We start from the raw sequence: 24,715 nt of genomic DNA, 5'->3' as shown, positions 1-24,715 counted from the left end.
CCATTTCCTTGAAGGCACAGGCAGACCTGGTTTAGCTAAATAAGCTCCTGAGTTAATTAAACAGCCAGCCAATCTTTATTGATTGGCTACCCTGAGCAGGGCTCTGGGGCTGTGTCTCTGCAAGAGGCGATTGTTCAACCGTGTCCCCAGTCCTCCCCTCACTGTACGCCCCACACTGGGCTACTGCTGTCTTTTTCCTGTAATTAAGCCTCCCTCTTGTGCCCTGGTTTTATTCACTGGCTACCTGTATTGTTCCCCTGCGCCAGAATCTGTGCTGCTATTTGTCTCTTTGTTCCTCTGGGATCGAATTTCCTGAAGCAGCAGGAGTCACTCAGGTTTGGGGAACTGGCCTGTCCTGAGCCCCGCCGGCTAAGGAGCCACGCCAGTCCCACGGGTTCCGTTCCCTCTTCAGCCACGGCCCATTGGATAAGTGACTCAAGGACACCATTCTGCTTGGGCTGGAGGTGTGTGTTGCTGGGAGAGACGAGCTGGTTCTTTTCTTAGGAATTTGGAGTCTAGTGTCATCACAGACCATGAGGAACTTAGATGCCAGTTTTGTAGATTTGTTGGATTAATTTTGAAGTTGTTTAATTTATGCCTAGATTTGAGGAACATAATCAAAAGGATGGACAGAAGAAAGAAGAGTGGCCAGTTCTCAGCTGTGGCAATTCCAAACGTCCTGAGATCTGGCTGCCTTTCCTGGGACCCTGGGCATGTGTGTCCTGACCATATGCCTTGTTGTGGACAGGACCACAAGTCCTGACTAGCTTAGCCCACCTGCCTGCCACCCTGAGCCAGTGCATCTCGCCTGTGTCTATACTGCGGGTCCCTCCCTACCTGCATGGACGACCCCCAACCTCGGTCAGCAAACTCCGTATTACTTTATTGCTCTTACTCAGATGGACTGCCCTCACCTGTGTGGGGCGTGGCCCCAGGGTCTCAGGCGCCTCATTTGAGGAGCCTATCCCATGGCCAGCCGTGCTCCTGATGTAGCCTATGTTTAGACTTCAGAGTAAAATGTTAAGTTTTAATTTCTGATCCATTCTTGCTTTTTAGAAAAGAAATATCACTTCCTAATTTTTTAAAGACTGGACCTTCTCTATTTCCATCTTTTCAACTAACATCAGAATTACCTGAGGAAAGAAATGTGATTTAAAAGGAAATGACATTTTTCTTTCAGGAGGCTGAAATTGTTACTTGAAGCCCTAATTATGTAAAAATTCTGGCACAGCTTTTTTTGTTTTTTTGTTTTTGTAGGGGGGACTAGAAAACAAAATGGTTCCCTAATTGTGATTTCTGATGTAAAAATTGCTAACTTTCATGCTTTCTATATCCTGCTATTGCAAAGTGACAATCCATAAAATTATACTTGTTCTTTTCCTTAGCAGTTTGCAGGTACCTGTCACGTTTCATGCTCCTAGAAGTGACTGCTGATGTGTAGTTAGTGCGTACCTGTTTTTGATTCTAGAATGCATCTGTTCCCTCTTTTCCCCTCCTCCTCTTTCCCCTTGCTAGAGTGCTCATCCCTCCAGAAATTGAACCAGATTGTTCCCGAAACCAGGACTGTATCTCAGTGTCAAAGTCTGCATCTGCAGAGGCTGCTGCCAGCATGGTTGTGGCATTTATGGAGCTCTCTGAATTCTCTCAAGCTGAAAGGCAATGATATTCAAGAGGCTATTTTCCTGCTGGTTGGTACAATCACCCAGCTCTGGGACTTCCGCTTCTGTTGGAGATGAAAGATAGCACCAAAGTTCATGTCGGAGTGTGTTCTTGTTGAGTGTGCTGGAACATAAGAAACATTTATTGGGAATGAACTAACTGTAAGGCCCTGTGCTGGGTGCTATGAATAGGGCAACAATAACTTTTATTCTAGGATCTTTTACAATAATAAAAGAGAAAAACCACTTACAAAAATGACTTCTGGGGCTTCCCTGGTGGCGCAGTGGTTAAGGATCCGCCTGCCAATGCAGAGGACATGGGTTCAAGCCCTGGTCCAGGAAGATTCCACATGCCGCAGAGCAACTAAGCCCACGAGCCACAACTACTGAGCCCGTGTGCCACAACTACTGAAGCCTGTGTACCTAGAGCCCGTGCTCCACAACAAGAGAAGCTGCCACAATGAGAAGCCCATGCACCACAACAAAGAGTAGCCCCCGCTCTCCGCAACTAGAGAAAGCCCGCGAGCAGCAACGAAGACCCAACGCGGCCAAAAATAAAAATAAATAAATAAATAAAAATTTTTTTTAAGTAGATTGTAAAATAATATTTAAAAAATGACTTGTGGGCTTCCCTGGTGGTGCAGTGGTTGAGAATCTGCCTGCCAATGCAGGGTACACGGGTTCGAGCCCTGGTCTGGGAAGATCCCACATGCCGCGGAGCAACTGGACCCGTGAGCCACAATTACTGAGCCTGCACATCTGGAGCCTGTGCTCTGCAACAAGAGAGGCCGCGATAGTGAGAGGCCTGTGCACTGCGATGAAGAGTGGCCCCCGCTTGCCACAACTAGAAGAAAGCCCTTGCACAGAAACGAAGACCCACCACAGCCATAAATAAATAAATAAATAAATAAAAATTAAAAAAAAAAAGACTTGTGAAAAAAAAAGAAAATGAGATCCAATAAAATATGTATACACATTAAAAAAAAATGACTTCTGTAGGACTGCAAAATTCTAGAGCCAGCAGGAAAGTTGGAGATGATCTAATCTGTTGGCTTTAAATGTTTGCCTGCAACCCACATCAAGCAATAAATTCAACATTGAGACCTGGTAGACATGGACATATATAATTGAAACATGCTTTACAAACAGCACTTCCTTGCCATGTGCAATGTCCTCTAGTAGTTTCTATTGGGTTGGCCAAAAAGTTTGTTCGTGTTTTTCTGTAACATCTTACGGAAAAACCCGAATGAACTTTTTGGCCAACCCAATACTTGTTTTGTTCTGTTTTATTAAAAAAAATTAAAAGTGCTGTTCGTACCATAAAACTCCTAGAAAAGATCACAGGCAAAACATTCTCTGACATAAATCGTACTGATGTTTTCTTAGGTCAGTCTCCCAAGGCAACAGAAATAAAAACAAAAATAAACAAATGGGACCTAATCAAACTTACAAGCTTTTGCACAGCAATGGAAGCCATAAACCATAAAATGAAAAGACAACCTACAGAATGGGAGAAAATATCTTCAAATGATGTGATGGACAAGGGCTTAATTTCCAAAATATACAAACAGTTCATACAACTCAACAATAAAAAAACAAACAACCCAATCAAAAAATGGGCAGAAGACCTAAATAGACATTTCTCCAAAGAAGACATACAGATGGCCAATAGGCACATGAAAAGATGTTCAACATCGTTAATTATTAGAGAAATGCAAATCAAAACTACAATGAGGGGCTCCCCTGGTAGCGCAGTGGTTGAGAATCTGCCTGCCAATGCAGGGGACATGGGTTCGAGCCCTGGTCTGGGAAGATCCCACATGCCGCGGAGCAACTAGGCCCGTGAGCCACAATTACTGAGCCTGCGTGTCTGGAGCCTGTGCTCCGCAACAAGAGAGGCCACGATAGTGAGAGGCCCGCGCACCACGATGAAGAGTGGCCCCCACTTGCCGCAACTAGAGAAAGCCCTCGCACAGAAACGAAGACCCAACACAGCCATAAATAAATAAATAAATGAATAAAAATTAAAGAAAAAAAAAACTACAATGAGGTACCACCTCACACCAGTCAGAATGGCCATCATTAAAAAGTCTACAAGTAAATGCTGGAGAAGGTGTGGAGAAAAGGGAACCCTCTTACACTGCTGGTGGGAATGTAAATTGGTGCAGCCACTATGGAAAACAGTATGGAGGTTCCTCAAAAAACTAAAAATAGAGTTGCCGTATGATCCAGCAATCCCACTCCTGGGCATATACCCAGACAAAAGTATAATTCAAAAAGATACATGCACCCCTAGGTTTATAGCAGCACTATTTATAATAGCCAAGACACGGAAACAATCTGTCCATTGACAGATGAATGGATAAAGAAGATGTAGTACATATATACAATGGAATATTACGCAGCCATCAAAAAGAATGAAATAATGCCATTTGCAGCAACATGGATGGACCTAGAGATTATCATACTAAGTGAATAAGTCAGAAAGAGAAAGACAAATACCATATGATATCACTTATATGTGGAATCTAAAATATGATACAAATCAACATATCTATGAAACAAGAACAGACTCACAGACATAGAGAACAGACTTGTGGTTGCCAAGGGGGAGTGGGGAGGGGGAGGGAAGGAATGGGAGTTTGGGATTACTAGAGGCAAACTATTACATATAGGATGGATAAACAACAAGGTCCTATGGTATAGCACACAGAACTATATTCAATATCCTGTGACAAGCCATAATGGAAAAGAATATGAAAAAGAATATATATATGTATAACTGAGTCACTTTGCTGCACAGAAGAAATTAACACAACATTGTAAATCAACTATACTTCAATAAAGTTCAAAAAATAATAATAGTTCCAGAAAAGAAAAAAAATGCTGTCCGCAATCCAATAAATTGATTTCATGACCCATGAAAATCAAATTATCGTCTGGTGTTTGAAAACTATGATGTGTAAGTTCCTTAGTTACACTTGATGGCTCTGAGGCCCAGGGTGGCAGTGTGGTATGGCCCAGGCATCACGGTGAAGTTGGGGCCTAGAACTTGCCTTTGTTTTCTTCTCTTAACCTGCTAGGTCACAAGCTTGGGAAGATTAGTTTTTGGAGGTGAGCACCAGCCAAATAGACAAGAGGACCTGACAGATGATGTCAGGAGAACTGTCTTCCATTCTTCGTGGGCAGCTGTAATATATCTTATGGCCTCAGATGGGCACCTCTTTCCTGTGATCGATGATTTGCTCTAATTTGCCTGGAATTGAGGGATTTCTTGGGGTGTGAGACTTCCAGTGCTAAAACCAGAACAGTTTTGGGTAAACGGGGACAGTTAGCCACAGTAGGAGACATTTATGTCCTATCACTCATGGAAAAGGAATGGGTGCCATTTAAATTCCATGTGCAAATGGCTATATGCACGAAGAGAGCTATTATTTTGATCTTTGGTATGTATTTTGACAACCACTGGGGAATGACTTGTCTCTGCAAGGTAATACTAAGCCAGTGCCATAGACTTTCCCACGTGCACCACTCTACCTGGTGCCACCAGAAAACACTACTTAAATCCTCACCTCCAATAGTTTCCAAAATTGTCCTCGGGGAGTGTTGGTGGCCTAGAATTTCTTCTGGTTGCTCACAGGTATCTTGTAGGTTGTGGATATTTGATGCCACAATTATGCCTGGGTGAAAAGGATGGGAGGTAAGAAATGTTAAGAAGTGATGACTCAGGACTTCCCTGGTGGTCCAGTGGTTAAGACTCCAAGCTCCCAATGCAGGGGGCCCAGGTTCGATCCATGGTCAGGGAACTAGATCCCGCATGCCGCTACTGAAATATCCCGCATGCCGCAGCTAAGACCTGGTGCAGCCAAATAAATAAATAAATAAATATTTTTTAAAAAAGAAATGATGACTCTAATGATAGTAACAAAGATAATTTGGAATTAGGGTTTTACATTTCTTGTGGTATTTTAACTTCCTGTTTTCCCCTTTTGTTCTGTTGGCTTAGCATTTGTGTGGGATAAGGAGGTTTCACTCACGCCTAAATAACATGGTTGAAAGATCACATCCCTGTTCCTGATACTGAGTTGCCACCTTTACCTCTAAATTGCATACTTTACCTTGAGGCTCTTGTGGATTTGGGGGGACTTACCAAAATTGAGGACTATTGATACATTTTCATTGTTAAGTATTTAAAAATATACTTTACTAATTGTAGAACGTTACAAAAAATGGTATCAATATTATATTTCCTAGATGCTTTTCGAGGCTGTACACATCATGGACCTGTATAGAGACCTGGGACAGGGGGAGTTAAGAAGGGTGAAGGAGGGTCTGTTATGCTGAAGCTCATGGTAAATGATAAATCCTAACACATGGGTATTCGGTGTAATGACACTTATGATGTGTTTTGTTCTGGCCCCTCTCTGGAAGTCAGTAGACTGACCAAATCAACCCTCAAAAACCATTTCTGGACTTGCTCCTTGTGATTTGCTTTTAGGGCCAGTTTATCAGCTACGTTAGAAAATTGTCTCGTTACATGGTAATCACATCCCCCTTTTGGCTTTAAACCTAGAATACTCAATCACCCATTTGTTCCTAATGCCTTTTACCTGTCTAAAAGAATCAAATTTACCCTCCAAATATGAAGATTTGTCACAGTAACAGATATTAAAAAGACTAGGCCTCAGGATCCATATAAAGTTTCTAAAGAGGAACTTTTTTTTTTTTTTTTTTTTTAAGATTTCCTTGAACCTGGACATTTGGGACCCATGGAATGGGTACCACGCAGTATTACTTTATTTTTTAAGTTTTTAAAATTTTTTTAAACATCTTTATTGGAGTATAATTGCTTTACAATGGTGTGTTAGTTTCTGCTTTATAACAAAGTGAATCAGTTATACATATATAAAGAGGAACCTTTAAATGCTTTGAGCAGTGGTGGTGTTGTTGGAAGAAGAGGGTAGGCTCCTCAGGTTTGCACTCATGAGGGTGTGTAAGTTTGAATGGATTTGTTTAAACATCTGTCCCATGACGTAGCGTCTCTAGACACGAATAATATAATCTGAACCACGTCTCAGCCTGTTGTTGTTTGCATGCCATCTTCAGCCTGAAGGAATACATGTGTGGCTCTCTAAATTATTCTTAATGGAGCATGAACATTTTCTATAACTCAAAATAATCATGTAATTTCGTAGGATTCTTCATCTTTTTGTGATTTGAAACTGTTACGCCAAGCTGGTTCTCGGGACCTGTTTCATGGATGTTAGGACAGATCTGAGTAAATAAAGTAATTTATTGGGCCATGTAGTAAATATTTACTGAGCACTTACTCTGTGCTTGGCTACATGGAAAGAATGATTTGAATGCCTTATGGTTCTAATGAGTTGGATTTCCCTTTGTGTTGGAGGATTTCCTCTAACCTCAGACCTGGAGTGAAATTCAAGGATTGTAAACACTATTCAAATGAGAACAAAAAATCCCTGCAAGTCCTCTGTAAAGTGAAACCTTGCTTCTCCCAGCAGGCAGGATAATTCTCAGATGACATGGGGTATAGTTTTCCTCCTTGGGCTCCACTAATCAAAGTGGTAGCTCATCTTGGACAAGCTTTACCCAGCTCTGACACCTTTCATCGAAGATGCTGAGGTTCTCTGTAAATAGCAATTATGTCCTATAACGGCCGTGTTGGCCCCATTTGATGGAGAAGAAAAGTCAGCTGGTGCAATATTCCATTGCTCACAGAGGAGCTACTAGCGAGGGATGATGTCTTGTCTGCTTAGTCCGGCTCTGTCTGTGGGTAACCGAAAAGCACCAAGTAACTCATTATGCTCCAGTTCACAGCTCAGTAAATTAAATACTCTGGTTTCTCGGTTTGATTTTCTGACCAGCTGGGTTCACAAAGTGGGCTTTTCAACATCCACCCTGGGGAATAGCAGGGAACTGTGATGAGGTTCTGTAAATCCATCCCTTTTCTATGGGAAAATTGCTCTGGCCTCTTTTGGAATGAGTATGGACCATGTTTTCAGAATCCCAAATTGGGGTAGTATGGAAAATATGAGTAAATTCACAAGACTGATGGAAGAGAGATTCAACACCGGGGTTGTACTGGAAAATCCTGAGCATATGGCAACCCTAGGCACAGGATGTGGAAGTGTCTTTAAGAGGGATATAGGGAATAGATGATTTTGGATCTGCCAAGGTGAATTATATTGCATCCCAGCAAATGTGGTGGTAAGGGGGGACGGGGAATAGAAATTTGGTAACCTTCAAAGGTCAGGCAAAAGAGAAAGAGTTTGCACAGACATGGAAAACAAACTTATGGTTACCAAAGAGGTAAGGGGGTAGGGGAGGGATAAATTAGGAGTTTGGGATCAGCAGATACAAACTACTATACATAAACTAGATAAACAACAAGGTCCTACTGAATAGCCCAGGGAACTATATTCAATATGCTATAATAAACCATAATATAAAAAAGAATATGTATATATATGTATAACTGAATCACTTTGCTGTACACCAGAAACTGACACAACATCGTAAATCAACTATGCTGCAATAAAAAAAAAAAGAGAGAAGGACTCCAAATTTATGATGCTCAATGATAGAGTGGAAAGGAGGGCATGATAAATCCAGGTAATGTATGCAATGATTTATTTAAGCAAATGTATACATTAAGCTCAACGTAGGTGCAGATGATTAAAGATTTTCTGGGTTTCAGCTATCATTAATGCTCAAAAGTAACTTATTTTTTCTGCACTTGCTGATGTTTTGGAAGCCTTGGTAATGACACACACAGACACACACATACTTTTTTTTTTTTTTCTGGGGTTGGGGAGAGGAGACTGGCACACACATACTTTAAAGGAACATCTCCGTCTAGCTTCCATTTCTTGGAGCCCTCTGGTTTCTTTCTTTAACTGAGTGAAGTGCCCTAGCTGTAGACTACCACATTCCCCAGAAGAAAGCCAAGATGCTTTGGGCTGAGGAGTTAGAGGTGTGGAAGGCAAAGGAAGAAGGGGTGTGGGTAAAGGTGGAGGCTGGGAAGGTTGTCGGGTTAACACAGCCATCATTAATTGCTCCTTGAAGAGGAGCAAACACAAACTCTCAAAAAAACATGTTGGGAGGTGGTATTCTTTTTTTTTTTTTTTTCAAAGAACCAGCTTTTAGTTTTACTGATCTTTGCTATTGTTTTCTTTGTTTCTATTTCATTTATTTCCGCTCTGATCTTTATGATTTCTTTCCTTCTGCTAACTTTGGGTTTTGTTTGTTCTTCTTTCTCTAGTTTCTTTAGGTGTAAGGTTAGATTGTTTACTTGAGATTTTTCTTGTTTCTTTAGGTAGGCTTGTATAGCTATAAACTTCCCTTTTAGAACTGCTTTTGCTGCATCCCATAGGTTTTGGATCGTCGTGTTTTCATTGTCATTTGTCTCTAGGTATTTTTTGATTTTCTCTTTGATTTCTTCAGTGATCTCCTGGTTATTTAGTAGTGTATTGTTTAGCCTCCATGTGTTTGTGTTTTTTACGTTTTTTTCCCTGTAATTCATTTCTAATCTCATAGCATTGTGGTCAGAAAAGATGCTTGATATGATTTCAATTTTCTTAAATTTACTGACGCTTGATTTGTGACCCAAGATGTGATCTATCCTGGAGAATGTTCCGTGCCCACTTGAGAAGAAAGTGTAATCTGCTGTTTTTGGATGGAATGTCCTGTAAATATCAATTAAATCTATCTGGTCTATTGTGTCATTTAAAGCTTGTGTTTCCTTATTAATTTTCTGTTTGGATGATCTGTCCATTGGTGTAAGTGAGGTGTTAAATTCCCCCACTATTATTGTGTTACTGTCGATTTCCTCTTTTATAGCTGTTAGCAGTTGCCTTATGTATTGAGGTGCTCCTATGTTGGGTGCATATATATTTATAATTGTTATATCTTCTTCTTGGATCGATCCCTTGATCATTATGTAGTGTCCTTCCTTGTCTCTTGTAACATTCTTTATTTTAAAGTCTATTTTATCTGATATGAGAATTGCTACTCCAGCTTTCTTTTGATTTCCATTTGCATGGATTATCTTTTTCCATCCCTTCACTTTCAGTCTGTATGTGTCCCTAGGTCTGAAGTGGGTCTCTTGTAGACAGCATATATATGGGTCTTGTTTTTGTATCCATTCAGCAAGCCTGTGTCTTTTGGTTGGAGCATTTAATCCATTCACATTTAAGGTAATTATCGATATGTATGTTCCTATGACCATTTTCTTAATTGTTTTGGGTTTGGTTTTGTAGGCCCTTTTCTCCTCTTCTGTTTCCCACTTAGAGAAATTCCTTTAGCATTTGTTGTAGAGCTGGTTTGTTGGTGCTGAATTCTCTTAGCTTTTGCTTGTCTGTAAAGCTTTTGATTTCTCTTTCGAATCTGAATGAGTTCCTTGCTGGGTAGAATAATCTTGGTTGTAGGTTCTTCCCTTTCATCACTTTGAGTATATCTTGCCACTCCCTTCTGGCTTGTAGAGTTTCTGCTGAGAAATGAGCTGTTAACCTTATGGGAGTTCCCTTGTATGTTATTTGTCGTTTTTCCCTTGCTGCTTTCAATAATTTTTCTTTGTCTTTAAGTTTTGCCAATTTGATTACTATGTGTCTCGGCGTGTTTCTCCTTGGGTTTATCCTGTATGGGACTCTCTGTGCTTCCTGGACTTGGGTGGCTATTTCCTTTCCCATGTTAGGGAAGTTTTCGACTATAATCTCTTCAAATATTTTCTCTGGTCCTTTCTCTCTCTTCTCCTTCTGGGACCCCTATAATGCGAATGTTGTTGCGTTTAATGTTGTCCCAGAGGTCTCTTAGGCTGTCTTCATTTCTTTTCATTCTTTTTTCTTTAGTCTGTTCTGCAGCAGTGAATTCCACCATTGTGTCTTCCAGGTCACTTATCCGTTCTTCTGCCTCAGTTATTCTGCTATTGATTCCTTCTAGTGGAGTTTTCATTTCAGTTATTGTATTGTTCATCTCTGTTTGTTTGTTTTTTAATTCTTCTAGATCTTTGTTAAACATTTCTTGCATCTTCTCGATCTTTGCCTCCATTCTTATTCCAAGGTCCTGGATCATCTTCTCTATCATTATTCTGAATTCTTTTTCTGGAAGGTTGCCTATCTCCACTTCATTTAGTTGTTTTTCTGGGGTTTTATCTTGTTCCTTCATCTGGTACATAGCCCTCTGCCTTTTCATCTTGTCTATCTTTCTGTGAATGTGGTCTTTGTTCCACAGGCTGCAGGGTTGTAGTTTTTCTTGCTTCTGCTGTCTGCCCTCTGTTGGTTGAGGCTATCTAACGGGAGGTGGTATTCTAATATGCCCAAGAGAACAGAATTGCTTTGGGTTATGTGAGTTATTGTGGTAATGATGATGAGGATGGTGAAATAATACTAATAGTGATATCTACTTTTTACTGAGTATTTATGTTAGGCATTTTCAACACTTTAATTCCAAAAACATCTTTTACATCAAGGTTGCAGACTTCACACTATTACACTCATATATGCAAGAAAGCGTAGTATCTTTGTTTCCTTATAACTAATCTGATCTTATTATCTCCATTCTACTAAGTATATGAAAACTCCTATATTTAAGTCCAACCTGAGTCCAATTCAATAAGTGAATCTTTTTTTAAAAAAAATAAATCCCATTATCTATTAGATAAAATGGTCAGAGTTCTACATCACCTCAACAACTCTCCAAGATGCCATCTCTGTGGGGGACAGATGGCTTACGAAACCTCACGGCATGAGAGGGGGCAAGGGGCTGTGGCCTGGTGTTGACCCTTGGGTGTCCAGTTATGTTTGGTTGGTCCAGTCCCATTCCCCATTCTGCTGGTACCCATTGCTTAATCTGCTGGTACCCACTGCTTGAACTGTACCTCCTTCAGGGCATGGTGACCGTCTCCGCTGAGCAGACCCTGTCTCTTTTGGGGAGTGGTATGGATCCCACTGAAATTTGGGCTGTGACTCCCATTTGGAACAGCTCTAGAGTCTACCCTCTGACCCACAGCTATAGTGCCTCCTCACTCCTACCATGGGGGCCACAAATGCCAAGCTCCTCAGCCAGACCCTCGGCTCCCTCCTGCATCCTCCACACGCACCTCAGGGACATTTGAGAACCTCTGGATACTCTCTGAACTCTAGGGTAACAGGGCAGCTGGGGAGGCAAATGTCAGGCTAACCCTGCTGCAGCATGCGTTTATTTTGATGTGCACACGCATTAGGAAGGTGGCCTGGGGAGACTGTCCATTAGCAGGGAGGGGGAGGATGCCATGCGAACCCCCCCTTCCCTTCAATGTCCCCTTTCACAGAGTCCCCTCTGCCCTTTGGAACTTGAGCCCAGAGAAGGGGGAAGGTTGGGACACAGAATGGATTGCCTCTCTTTCCTCCTCTGTCACCCCTTTAATCCTTCTTGGTATATTAAACAGGAGCTAAAGGAGTTTAGAAATTTTCATCTCTCAATTATATCTGGCTTTCATGAACATTGTCTTATTTCATGAACATAAAAATAAGACAGATTTAAAATTCAAAGTTGTTCCCTGGCCTCTGTGTTCTAGGCAGTCCCTGCTATGTTTGCCGCAGTATAAAGCCATGGTGAAATGTCCAGAAAAGGCAAATCTATGGAGACAGAAAGTAGGTTAGTGATTGCTGAGGGCTGGGATGGGTAGCGGGGGGGTGAGGTGGGCAGAGACTGCTAAAGGGTACGGGTTTCTTTTTGAGGTGATGAAAATGTTCTAAAATTGTGATGATTGTTGCACAACTCTGTGAATATATTCAAAGCCACTTTAGACAGATGAACTATATGGTATGTGAATTATACCTTCATAAAGCTGTTATTAAAAAAAAACAAACACACCACCTGGCTTAGCCTTGGAGGAAGCAGACTGCAAGGGAATATGATTTGAACAACTGTGGTCTATTCATACAATGGAGTAGTATGCAACAGTGAGGAGGAACAGCCTACGGCTTGTCACAGCAACATGGCTGTTTCCCAGGTAATATCATGCTGAGTGCAAAGAGCCAGATACAAGGGATACATCATGTATGATTCCATTTACATAAAGTTCAAAATCGGGCAAAACTAGTCTATGGTGTTATTTTTCAAGATAGTGGTTATTCCCCTTGTGCACTGTTGCTGGGAGTGTAAGTTGGTGCAGCCACTGTAGAAAACAGTGTGGAGGTTCCTCAAAAAACTAAAAATAGAACTACCATACGACCCAGCAATCCCACTCCTGGGAATATATCTGAAAAAAATCAGAAACATTAATTCAGAAAGATACATGTGCCCCAGAGTTCATAACACCATTCTTTACAACAGCCAAGACATGGAAGTAACCAAAGTGTCCATCAAGAGATGAATGGATAAAGAAGATGTAGTATGTATATGCAATGGAATACCACTCAGCCATAAAAAAGAACGAAATTTTGCCATTTGCAGCAACATGGACGGACTTTGAGGGCATTATGTTAAGTGAAATAAGTCAGAGAGAAAAAACACTGTATGCTATCACTTATATGTGGAATCTAAAAAATACAACAAATTGGTGAATAAAACAAAAAAGAAGCAGTCTCACAAATATAGAGAACAAACTAGTAGTTACCAGTGTGGCAGGGGGAGGGGCAATACAGGGGTGGGGGAGTGGAAGGTACAAGCTATCGGGTGTCAGATAGGCTCAGGGATGTATTGTACAACATATGGAATAGAGCCAATATTTTGTAATAACTGTATTGGGAAAGCAATCTTTAAAATTGTATTAAAAAATTAAATTTAAAAAATGGTTATTCTTGGGAGGGAGTGAGGTGCTGGCTATGTTTTTTATTTTTTAACCTGGGTGTGTTAAAAAAAGTCCACTGAGTTTATGATTTGTGCAACTTTTCTATGTAGCAATATATGTTATACTTCATTAAAACATTTACTGAAAAATGTATCCATTTACTGTTTGCAGAAAAGTATCAGTTATACCTGCAAGATGGATTTTGTTATTCCCATTTAACAAATGAAGAAACTGAGGTCCACGGGTTTAAGTGCCTTGCTGAAGGCCACGCTGCTACAAGTATTAATAGAGTCAGGTTCTAAGGGGGTCTGCCTGGCTGCCGGGAACACAACTTCATATCCTTCCCCTGGGCTTCTCCCTGCTAGGTCTCCAGCCCCTTCCCCCTTTGGCCATGAGTGGAGATTGCTATGGAGAAATGCGTTCCTTTTATATAACAGCTACAGAGCTAGAAGGCCTTCCGTTCCATTCCCCCCAAGTCTTCTTAGGCCTGTCCTGACTTTGTGACCAGCTCTGCCGTGTGAGCTGTGACCCCCTCTATTGCTAGCACCTTTTACCAGCTCTAAATTCCCCTAAAAGCTTCAATAAGGGGAGCAGCATTTGAAATAGATGGATGGTATTCACCTGTCACATAACAGCTAAAAATAAAAAAGGGGAGGTGATAGTGAGATGCCATTGGTGGCAAAATACCAGCTGATTGACACATTCTCATTGTTATTTCCAGTGAAAGGAAATATCTAACGCACAGCTGGCCCTGTCATCCAACATGGCAGTGAATTCTGGTCACTCATTAGTACAGTTTGAGCCAGAATGAGGGTATTCTATGTCTCCTTTGAATACAAAGGAGAACGATACATTGTGAAAAAGTGAGATTTAGATATGCTTAGCATAGGATAATTGGATCAATGCCGCATCCAAGGATGACTCTCTTTTACATCCCGGAGAGGTAAGTAATGAGAGGCTCAGGCCAGGATTCTGATGGAAAAAGACAGAGCTGTGTTTGGGCTGATGTGCCTTTCATTTGAAAATGTGCTTTTCAATATAAGTTGATTCATTGAACTGAATTAGAATTTTAAGTGCAATTGTGAGATCTGAATAATTATTGGAAGTTCTTGAGGCTTTATTTCCATTAGGGTCAGTCTCTTCCTAACGTGCTCCTTCTTATGTGGACGTGTGCTTTTAAGTGATGAAATAGGAATCGATGAGTTTGCCTTAGTGGTCAGGATGTAAGAATGTGTCACCATAGAAACCTGAATCTTGACGGGAACAGTTTGCCTGGGGCAGGTTTTGAGTATTTGGCACTTGACATTCAGAGGTTCTGGTTGAGAAGGTTTCCCTGTCTCATGAGGGTCATGCTTATTGAAAAGAGTTCCAGCAGGACTGGCCTGCTTTGACACGGGGAAGCCATTTCTCAAAGCCCATGTGGATATATTAAAGATGGGACCCCAATTTGTTTAGGGAGAAAAGCCTCGCAAATATTATTATTTTTAATTAATTTTAAAATTCATATTTCTTGAGGGGAAAAGGCATAGCAGGAAGGAAGTAACAGAACCTCTGAATTGTACTTTGGGAATATTTTAAATGAAAAATTACTTCCATCATAAGGTTAAATTCTTTTTCAGCAGCTCTTCTACTATAGGGACTTTCAAAAGAGGGTGTTCCATCTCTACTCAAGCTGGGCTTTTTAAATTATTAACAAAAGGTGGTCCATTCAGAAACTTTTGCTTTGAGAGCCCAGAATTTCAACTTTTATCCTTGGGATGAATCTACGTTCCTTAAGCTACTTCTGCCAATTGTAGCAAAATTTGCCAATGAGTAGGATTTATAGTAAGGACTAAAGTTGAGGATAGCATATTCTTTAGTATAAGCTTGGTTTTGTAAGATTTACTAGATATGGGCAAATGAGACTTGAATGCTGATTTTTTAGGAGATACAGACACTAACTCATTGTATTTCTCATTTAAAAATTAAGGAGGAAGGAAATTCTTTGCTTTTAGACAAAAGCGTGTTGGGATCTCTGGGGACAAGTTGAGAAAGGGTTTTCTTTAATTGGATCTGAAATGTAGTGGCTGAGAACAGAGCGAGCACTATTCATTTAGGAAAAACAGAGACATCTGCTGGTGGATTGGCAAACTTACTTTTCCAGATGATCCAAAGGCTCCTGAAGGGGTAATACTTGCAAGACAGGGACAAATCTGTCACAGTTTATGCTGTCTACATTTTAAAAGAGCTGTTGTTTAATCATGGAATGCGAATGTTCAATAAAAGGGAAGAAAATTTACACATACGGTTTTCTGCGCTATGCTGCTTTAGTAAGACTTTCTCTTGGCTACACCCGGATCAGAAAGCCAGAATTCTTCCAGAAAAGGTGTGTTTTTGTCTACTCTGTTTTCTGACTCCTTTTAATCCGCAGCCTGCAGTGAAAAGTCCCTGAAGGGAGCAGAGAAAGGATCGCTCATTTCTAGTCCAGCCAGCATATGTCCTGATGTGCGCAGCTTCTGGAATAGGAAGTGTTTGACTGGGGTCTAACCCAGCTTCTCTACCGGCTAGCTTCTGAAGTTGCAGTGTGTTACCTTTCACAGGGACTAAGCAATACTCACTTCTAGGACTGTCATATGGATCAAATGAGATTTTTGGATGCAAAGGTTAAGCATGGTCAAGGAAAGCTCCCAGGGCCGTCCTAGGCACAGTCACCATCTTTAAGCCGGACTCAATGCTCAGAGATGAGCTCTGCTCTTCATCTAGTATTTTAAACTCTCTGCACAAATGCACTGTAAGCTCAGACCCAACTAACCCCAAACAGAATCCATCACCTCCAACTGCCTCCCTGCCCTCAACTGGCTTTGAAGCCATTCAAAACAGTCATTCCTGTTAAGAAGTTGAGGCATCTATTTGTTGCCAGAGCCTGTTCATGTCACTATGAGCACAAGCTCCGGAGTCAGGACCTTGGTTTTCTCTTCTTCAGAATGGGGACAATAACATCCCTGCTGTCAGGGTTGCTGTGCCGATGCCACAAGATGAGCTCTCAGCTTCTTAGCACAGGGCCTGGCTGACAGGAGAACTCACCATGGTTACTCACTTTTTAATAACACAGTCTCACAGATGTGTCTTCTTTTCTCCATTTCTACTGCCTCCAGGCCTGGCTTAATGCAGCTGCTGCCATATTGATCTCCTGGCATTCAAGCTGCTGCCCTCTTCCATTCTTCTTCTTTTTTTTTTTTTTTATAAATTTATTTATTTGTTTTAATTTTTGTCTGTAATGGGTCTTCGTTGCTGCACACGGGCTTTCTCTAGTTGTAGCGTGCAGGCTTCTCATTGTGGTGGCTTGTGGTGGCTTCTCTCGTTGCAGAGCACAGGCTCTAGGCACGTGGGCTTCAGTAGTTGTGGCACGCAGGCTCAGTAGTTGTGGCTCGCGGGCTCTAGAGCTCAGGCTCAGTAGTTTTGGTGCATGGGCTTAGTTGCTCCGTGGCATGTGGGATCTTCCCGGACCAGGACTCGAACCCGTGTCCCCTGCATTGGCAGGTGGATTCTTAACAACCGCGCCACCGGAGAAGTCCCTCTTTCATTCTTCTTACAGGATGTTGCCAAGCTAATGTCCTCTATAGCCCTTGCTAGGCTATTTCCTACTCAAGAAGACAGACATGCTTCTTAAATAATCAGCCAAACTCCCTTGCCTGGTGTAAGTCATTTATAACCTGACTCCACCAACTATTATCCAAACTAACTCCTCACTAATCCCTGATGTATAGATTCCATCCCAGGCTGACCATCCCCTCTGCATCCTGGCCCCTGTGCCTTCCTTTATGCTGTTTCCCTTATCCCTTATGCTTCCCTCTCCTACCTCTTAGTCTTGCCTGTATTTTTTTTTTTTTTTTTTTTAACGCATACTCTTTTTTTAAATTTTATTTATTTATTTATTTAATGGCTGTGTTGGGTCTTCGCCTCTGCGCAAGGGCCCTCTCCAGCCGCGGCAAGCGGGGGCCACTCCTCACCACGGTGCGCAGGCCTCTCACCATCGCGGCCTCTCCTGTTGCAGAGCACAGGCTCCAGACGCGCAGGCCCAGCAATTGCGGCTCACGGGCCCAGCCGCTCCGCGGCACGCGGGATCCCCCCAGACCAGGGCTCGAACCAGTGTCCCCCGCATCGGCAGGCAGACTCTCAACCACTGCGCCACCAGGGAAGCCCTTGCCTGTATTTTAAGATGCAAATAATCTCACGCCCACCATGAGCTTTTCTCCAGTTCTGCAGCTTATAATGATTTTTCTGAAGGGCTAACTCCTATTACCCTAATAATCCTTAATTCCTATTGCACTAAGACATCCCACTCAACAGCCATAAGTTAGAATTTACTTGTTCTCAAAATTTTATTACAAGTTCTGTGAAGAAAGAGTCTGTGTTATTTCACCTCTCTGGGCCTCAGTTTCCTCCTCTGTAAAATGGTGATAATGACAGTTCCTGCCTCATCGATTTGTTGTAATGATTAAGTTAATATATGTTAAGGAAGTGTCCAGCACGTTGAAAGTGTGCAATAAGTGTTAGCTTTATTATTACTGTTCTGAGCACATAAATAAGGGATCAATACAGCTTGTTTGATTACCAGCCATGTTTCACTGAGAAGCCATCAGGTGCTAGACTTGGGCCCTTCACAGCCATCTGACCCAACACTGTGTATCTTTTAAAGGAGACAGTAATTTATTTGACAAATAATTGAGTGCCTACCATGTTCCAGGTATGCACTGTACTGTAAGTGCTGGTCTTAGCTTTATTTTTACATATGTGGCCAGCCAGCCATTCACACTTGTAATTAACAGTGTAGGTCAAATATATTCATCAAAGAGGATTTGAGTTCAAGTCTTGGCTCCACACATATGGCCTTGAACAAATAATCTACCATAGCTGACCTTTAGTTCCTCTACTGTAAAATGAATCCTAAAGTTTGTTTCTCTATTTCGTGATACGTCAAAAGAACCAACTATAGTTTGTCACATATTTTCAGGCAGATAGTGGCCCTCTCTCTGCTCTTGTTCATGTCAGCTCTGGATATGTGATCTCCTTGTCCTGATCTGACACTCCACTATCTTGCTCTGTGACTGTTACTCCACCTGCTACTATTTAAGAAAGGCGCTCCGAGGAACTCCCTGACCTCATTCACATCACTATCGTTTTTTAACTGTAGAAGAATAGAGGAAATCTAATCTTGCTCCAGAAATGTTATAGGAGAGGAAGGAACGTGTGTGCCTTTATCCATTTGTCATCTCCCTCTCCCAATTCCCCCATTTCCCTCTCCCAATTCCCCCATTTCCCTGCCTTTCCTAATTAAATTACACACATGCACACACACACTTCATCTGTCAAAAGAACCAACTATGGTTTAAGACACGTATTAGTTAGGCAGATAGTGGCCCTCACACACACACACACACACACACACACACACACACACACACAAAGTTCATTTACATGCTCCTTAACACAAGGCCCTAAGATATATTTTTAAAAAACGATCAGTGCCCAGCACTCTCCTAGTTCCTTACTGTTGCTTAATGCGTACTTACCAACAGATGGAAATTGCCCTAACTGTCATCATGGAAATGGAATGTTTTGTTTTTCCAGTGGTTTCCAGCTTATGGGTGGGCTGTGAACTCTTATCATCTCCCTCTCTCCCTTCCCTGTCTGAGTCAGAATTTCTGGAGATAGGGCTCGGGAATCCATGTTTGACAATCATGCAGGTGATTCCTCTGCACATTAAGGTTGGAGGCCCAGCGAGGCCGGCCCACCTGTGTCAAATTCAAATCAACTATAGCTGCACATAAGCTAGATGTGGATAGGGGCCCCATTCATTTCTGTCTTGTTAGATGGCCTGAATTACCAATGCTGCTTTGTTAGATGCCAACTCTCTGTCACCCAGTCCTGAACTATGGTGTCCCCATGCACTCCCTCAGTGCTCTTAGTCACCAGTCGTGGCTTTTCCTTCCATTCTTGGCCTTCATGATGTGTGGCTCCCTAAAGAGGTTTAACTTCCTGTGCATGTGAGGTCTGCATACCTGGGCATGGTCCGGTTGCTTGGATTTCTCTGGAATAGATTGCTGTATTCTGGAAAGTAGCATATTCTAGAGCAGATTCTGGATTTCAAACTTTTTAGACCATGACTCAGTATGAGAAACCCATTTTATGTGGAAACTCATACCTGTATAAATATGCCCAGTGAACAAACAAATACATCCATCATATCTTTGCCCTTTGATATTTTCTATTCTATTTCATCAAAAAGAGTCTTTAGGTGCAAAATCCAGGCAGATCTAGAGTCTCTGTCAAAAATCTGATGGAAGCTGTAGCTCTAACCTTCATTATTTGCAAATGATTTCAGGGTCCACAATCTCCCCACACCGTCTACGGATCGCAGATGATGCAGTTTCTCGCTTGCACTCAAGGAAGCTCACCACACTAGTGAAGCAGGGCGACACTGGGGTAGGCCTCTCTGAGCTACATGTGGAAATATCAGTATGCCACTCCCCCAGTACACCTTCAGAATATCTGGGGCAAGGTGGGGCTCTCAGCCTTGGGAAGAGTAGTGGAAAAGCTTCTCAAGTGACTTCTAACCTGAACTGGGAGCGGGGTATAAACCTCCTATAAAATCACTGCAGTTGGAAGCCGGCTTAGTATTTTAAGCGGAGACAAAGCTGAGACTCTTTCCGCTATTAATAACAAAGTACTTCCAGTACATCCCACAAGCAACAGTGTGTGGTCACACCATGGCCAAAAAGCTGGTTCCACTTGCCCTGGCTCTACCTTCCCCGTGGGCCTTCAAACCCGCCTCCCAGCCACCGGCCTCCCCCTTCCTCATGCCATTCCCTTTCCCACCTGCATTTCCTCCCTTTCTTTCTGAATGGTTCTCACCTTCCCAGATTTCTCCCGTTGAACCTCAGTGACTTTCTGTCTGTGCTGGGTAACTCCCTGATTGAGTGATTGATAGCAGATGCATGCTTCTTAACTTCAAATGAATGGACAAAAAGGCTAGGTCTTGCTCCTTTTTTTTTTGGATTTACCGCCGCACCCTAGAAACAGCAAATGCTCAATGAGAATTTCCCCCTACAAGCCCAGACACTGAGGTTGGCACCCATGCCTTCAGCTTACCTTCTCACTGGTGCCCAGAGGCGATCGGGCAAAATGGTCATCAGCACATATTTGGGTGCTGTGTAGTCTGGTTCAAGTTTCAGCTCTACATACACGGACACAGAAAGTTCTCTAAAAAATATTATTCAGGGTTGAGGGGGAGAAACAGCTATAGGGCAGTGTGTTTACTCTTCTACCTTGTATGAGTGAAAGATCATGTGCGCACACGTTCGTTAATGTATGAAATTTCTTTGGATGAATCCAAAAGAAACTAAGCAGTAGCAGTTTCCTCCATTGGGGGAGGGAAGAAAGGAGATTTATTTGCTTATTTTTCACTATACACCTTATAGTTACACATGCATGTACTGCTAAGTCAAAAAGTTTAAATTAAAAAATTTCCGGTTTTGCTGCTTAGGGGTGTGATTTTTAGAAAGTTGTTTGATTTTCCTAATCCTCAGTTTCTTCATCTGTAAAATGTAGCCAAGGCAGCCTACCTAAATGGACTGCATGGGTTAAATATGATAATGCATACAAAATACTCAGCAGACGGCCTGGCACATTTCTTGTTAGAATTCACGAAATGGTTAACTGACCCAGGTCCTTAGAATTCTGTTCCGCACTCTCCTATTTTAACCCAAAGCCTAGAAGCCTGGAAAGTTAAGGCCATTCCACCTCCATCGCAGTGTTTGGTGGTTCTTATGAGGTCAGCATCTGGCGGAGGGCCGTGTAACCCATCCGCCTGCATCAGGGGCTGACCCTCTCTTCATTTCGCCCCCTCAATAAGTCTCCCATTTCCTTTTTACCCTCAAGTACTCTCAGCTTTGTTCCTTCCAACGTTTGTTCTTTTTTTTTTTTTTCAACGTTTGTTCTTTAATTTAATCCTTCACATATGCCTCAGATGACACCAATGAGCATCTTAAAAAACTGGAAATTCTTGAATTGAAGCAACGAGCTTCTACCCCAAGGTGCCTAACTTCCAGCTGGTTGCTTTTGCCAAGATGAGAGAGCTCTTTAAGCGGTGATTCATTTCAGCTCACGTTGCCTGAGTCGGTGTAACTTTGTTAGAATTATTTGTGAGTCATATCACTTCTCTGCCCTAATTAACTTTTTCTGTTCAAGTGGTTATAAGATGATTTATTTGCTTTTACTTAAGTAATGGGAAATAAGCAGAAGGTTGAGGTTCTAGGGGTTAGTTGTTGGTGCAAAATGACTGTCAACTCCTGTTATGCAATTGCTTTTCCTGAAATCTTTTGGTAGTGGCGGCTATACCGAATTGAATGACTTTCCAGAGTCTTGTTCAAGAACAAGATGTATTCTAAACCTGGAATGGAGGGCAGGGAGGCGTGGAAGAATACTATTATGTGCCAGTGTCTAATCACATTAAAACAAAAGTAGCTAACATTTATTGAACACTTACCATACACCAGACTCTGGGCTAAGCACTTAGTTTGGTTCTTACCCTCACTCTCCAAGAACTGGTCCCCATTTTTCAGATAAGGAAAGTAAATGACTTGCCTGAGAATTTAATCAGTGTCAGTGAATCCACCTGGACCACTGGCCACAGAGCTCATGCCCTTAACCATGATCTAGATCAGGGATCCAAAACCCTTTTCTGTAAAGGGCTAGATAGTAAATATATTAGGTTTTGAGAACGGAAAATACGTAAACAAATGAGAGTGTCTGTATTCCAATAAAACTTTATGAGTAGTGAAATCTGAATTTTATATAATTTTTATGTGTCATGAAGCATTATTCTTCTTTTGATTTTATCCCCCATCATTAAAAAATGAAAAAAACCATTCTTAGCTCATAGGGGCAAAACAGGTGTTGAACCAGATTTGGCCTGTGGGCCATAGTTTACCAACCCCTGTTTTAGATCACTGAAAACAGACCAGTTGTGGGAGAATGGAAAATCTCTATAAGAGGCTTGCTCAACCTATTCCAGAGTCTTCTGGACTTTAGCTGGGGCCTAAAATGAGGAGACGGGAGAAATGTGGCCTCCCCTGTCTGCCCTAATTCTCACACTTGCAGTTCCTTTTAATCACCTGTCACCCGAACCCATTCTTTCAGCTCTGAGCTCCCCGCTCTCCTGGGTTGCCCAGAGCCTCTCCTGGGTGCCCCACTTAGATCACCCCTCCGTAGGCAGTTTTCCTTCCTCCCTCTCCCCCAGCCTCCCATTTCCTCAGAGAACTGACATAGCTAAAATGCTTTTTAAAAATTTGCCTTCATGTATTTGCATCTTAAAGGAAGCTTCTGGACAGGGCGATTCAAAGATATGACTTTATGAAGCATTTAGCCGGGGAAGATGAGTGAGGTGCACTGAAGGTGGGGGAGGAAACTACTCATATTACCTTAAAATCATACCTGGACAGACCCATAGGTGAGGCTGGTCCTGACCAGAGAACCTAGGGCTTCCTTAAGGCCCCTGGACTAAGCTTGGATGTGGGTAAGTGATGGGCTACTGGAGGCGTGCTGTGAGAAACCTCAAGGGCTCTTTACCAGACAGGCTGAAGAGGACAACTTGGTACAGAACTAACAATGAAGGACTGATGAGCTGAGGGCTAGATGTAGGAGGTGGTGACTTCCTGGGCCCACTTAGGCAGATTTCCCAGAGGTAACAACCACTCCAGGCACTTACCTCGGCATCCACGCAGCCCATGGGAAAATGCTGCAACAGCTCCACTGTTCTTTCAGTTCCATCTGGTGGTTCTTAAGTACTGTATGCGGTGGAGGCTGTCTGAGACCCTGGACACAGCAGAGGAGGACAATGCCCGTCTTCTGAAACGGACATGTGCTTCCCGGGTTGTTTTACATTTCCTGAACTTTCCTACATCTTGTGGTTGTTTTCTCCCTCCTACCCACCTCCTCTCCAAATATAAACTACTGACACTTAATCTTAATGTGTTAATTACACAGTCTGTGTAATTAACAGTGTTAATTAACACTTAATGTGTTAATTACAAATATGTTTCTGAGCCTACCAGAACATCCACGCCTGGATGTTTCCTCTTTTAGCCCATGCCAGCCTCACCAAGCATAAATACAGGTCCTTGCCATTAGCCTTCCTGGGAAGGCGGTAGGATACATGACTCCTTTTGTTATGGGTCCAGCTAAGACTAGACCTGTCCAGGGCATTTTGTGTGTGTGTGTGTGTGTGTGTGTGTGTGTGTGTGTGTGTGTGTTAGTTAACTGCAGCAGGGGAAGGACAGTATTTGGCAGGCCCATGTTTAAGGAATAGCAAGATAGGGAAAAATGCCTGACCATTATCCTCACAGAGGCAGAATTTTCCCAGGAAAATACCTTTCTTTGCAATAGGCTGTTTTGTTTTTTTGGTTTTTTTTCCTTTCTTTTTTGGGGCTAGCTAAATGTCTGTGTGTATTTTTGGACCTGGAATGCACTGTTGTATTTTAATTTTCTAAGATTTTTTTGCTGTCTTCAGGGTAGGTCAGTTTGCAGACAGACTTTTACAGTCCCAGAAATATCCTTTCCTGGGGAGGAAGAAAAGTAAAATGAATAATCTGTGATATTATTTGACATTCCCATATAGCTTCAGAAAGGAAATGTGTATAGAAAATATCTGTCTTTGACCCTTCCTCCCCCCACCCCCATCAAGTCTGGCTTTCGGATGTGGCCTATAATATCTTTATACTGACACACTGAGTTCGAAACTCATCAATATTTGAACAACATTCCAAAGCGGATGGTATGTGGGAAGTATTATATTTGGCTTCTATGTCTGCCTCTGAAGTGTTGATTTAGGATGGATTGATTAATTCAGAATGTTAAGGTTAGAATGAAATTTTGGGTGGCTCTGAGTTCAGAGCTCTATATATAGAATTTTTTTGCTGCTGAATAGTTTGCTCCATTCACCCATGCTGCTTTTTAAAGACCTGTGCTCTTTTAGTACACCCACAGATTTGAATTTCTGTTCTTGTTTGAACAGAGGAAGAGAGCAGTGAACACACAGGCAAGATAAAGCACAAGAGCGGACAACCCACTTACACAACTCCATTTTCAGACGTTCCAAATTCTAAAAGAATTTCTGAAAGAGGGATGGGTATTATTTAAATTTGTCTTTCAATTTAGTTTTCTACATGATCAGTCTACAGACAGTGATGTTGCATGGTGACGTCCCTTACATATTTGGGATGATGAT

At 42.0% G+C, this 24,715-nt stretch overlaps 1 long non-coding RNA gene across 1 annotated transcript; it reads left to right on the top strand.

The window, feature by feature from the left end:
* Nucleotides 1-5,805: 5,805 nt before the first annotated feature.
* On the top strand, nt 5,806-23,784 carry LOC309665629. The gene is made up of 2 exons (XR_014266593.1): nt 5,806-17,293; nt 17,629-23,784. It is a non-coding gene; the product is annotated as an uncharacterized lncRNA (long non-coding RNA).
* The last annotated feature ends 931 nt before the right edge of the window (nt 23,785-24,715 follow it).

This window comes from Balaenoptera physalus, assembly GCF_965194825.1.
Source record: "Balaenoptera physalus genome assembly, chromosome: 8".
In the NCBI taxonomy this organism is placed as follows: Eukaryota; Metazoa; Chordata; class Mammalia; order Artiodactyla; family Balaenopteridae; genus Balaenoptera; species Balaenoptera physalus.
The sequence above is the reverse complement of the archived record's forward strand: the minus strand, read 5'-3'. Positions and strand labels throughout refer to the sequence as shown.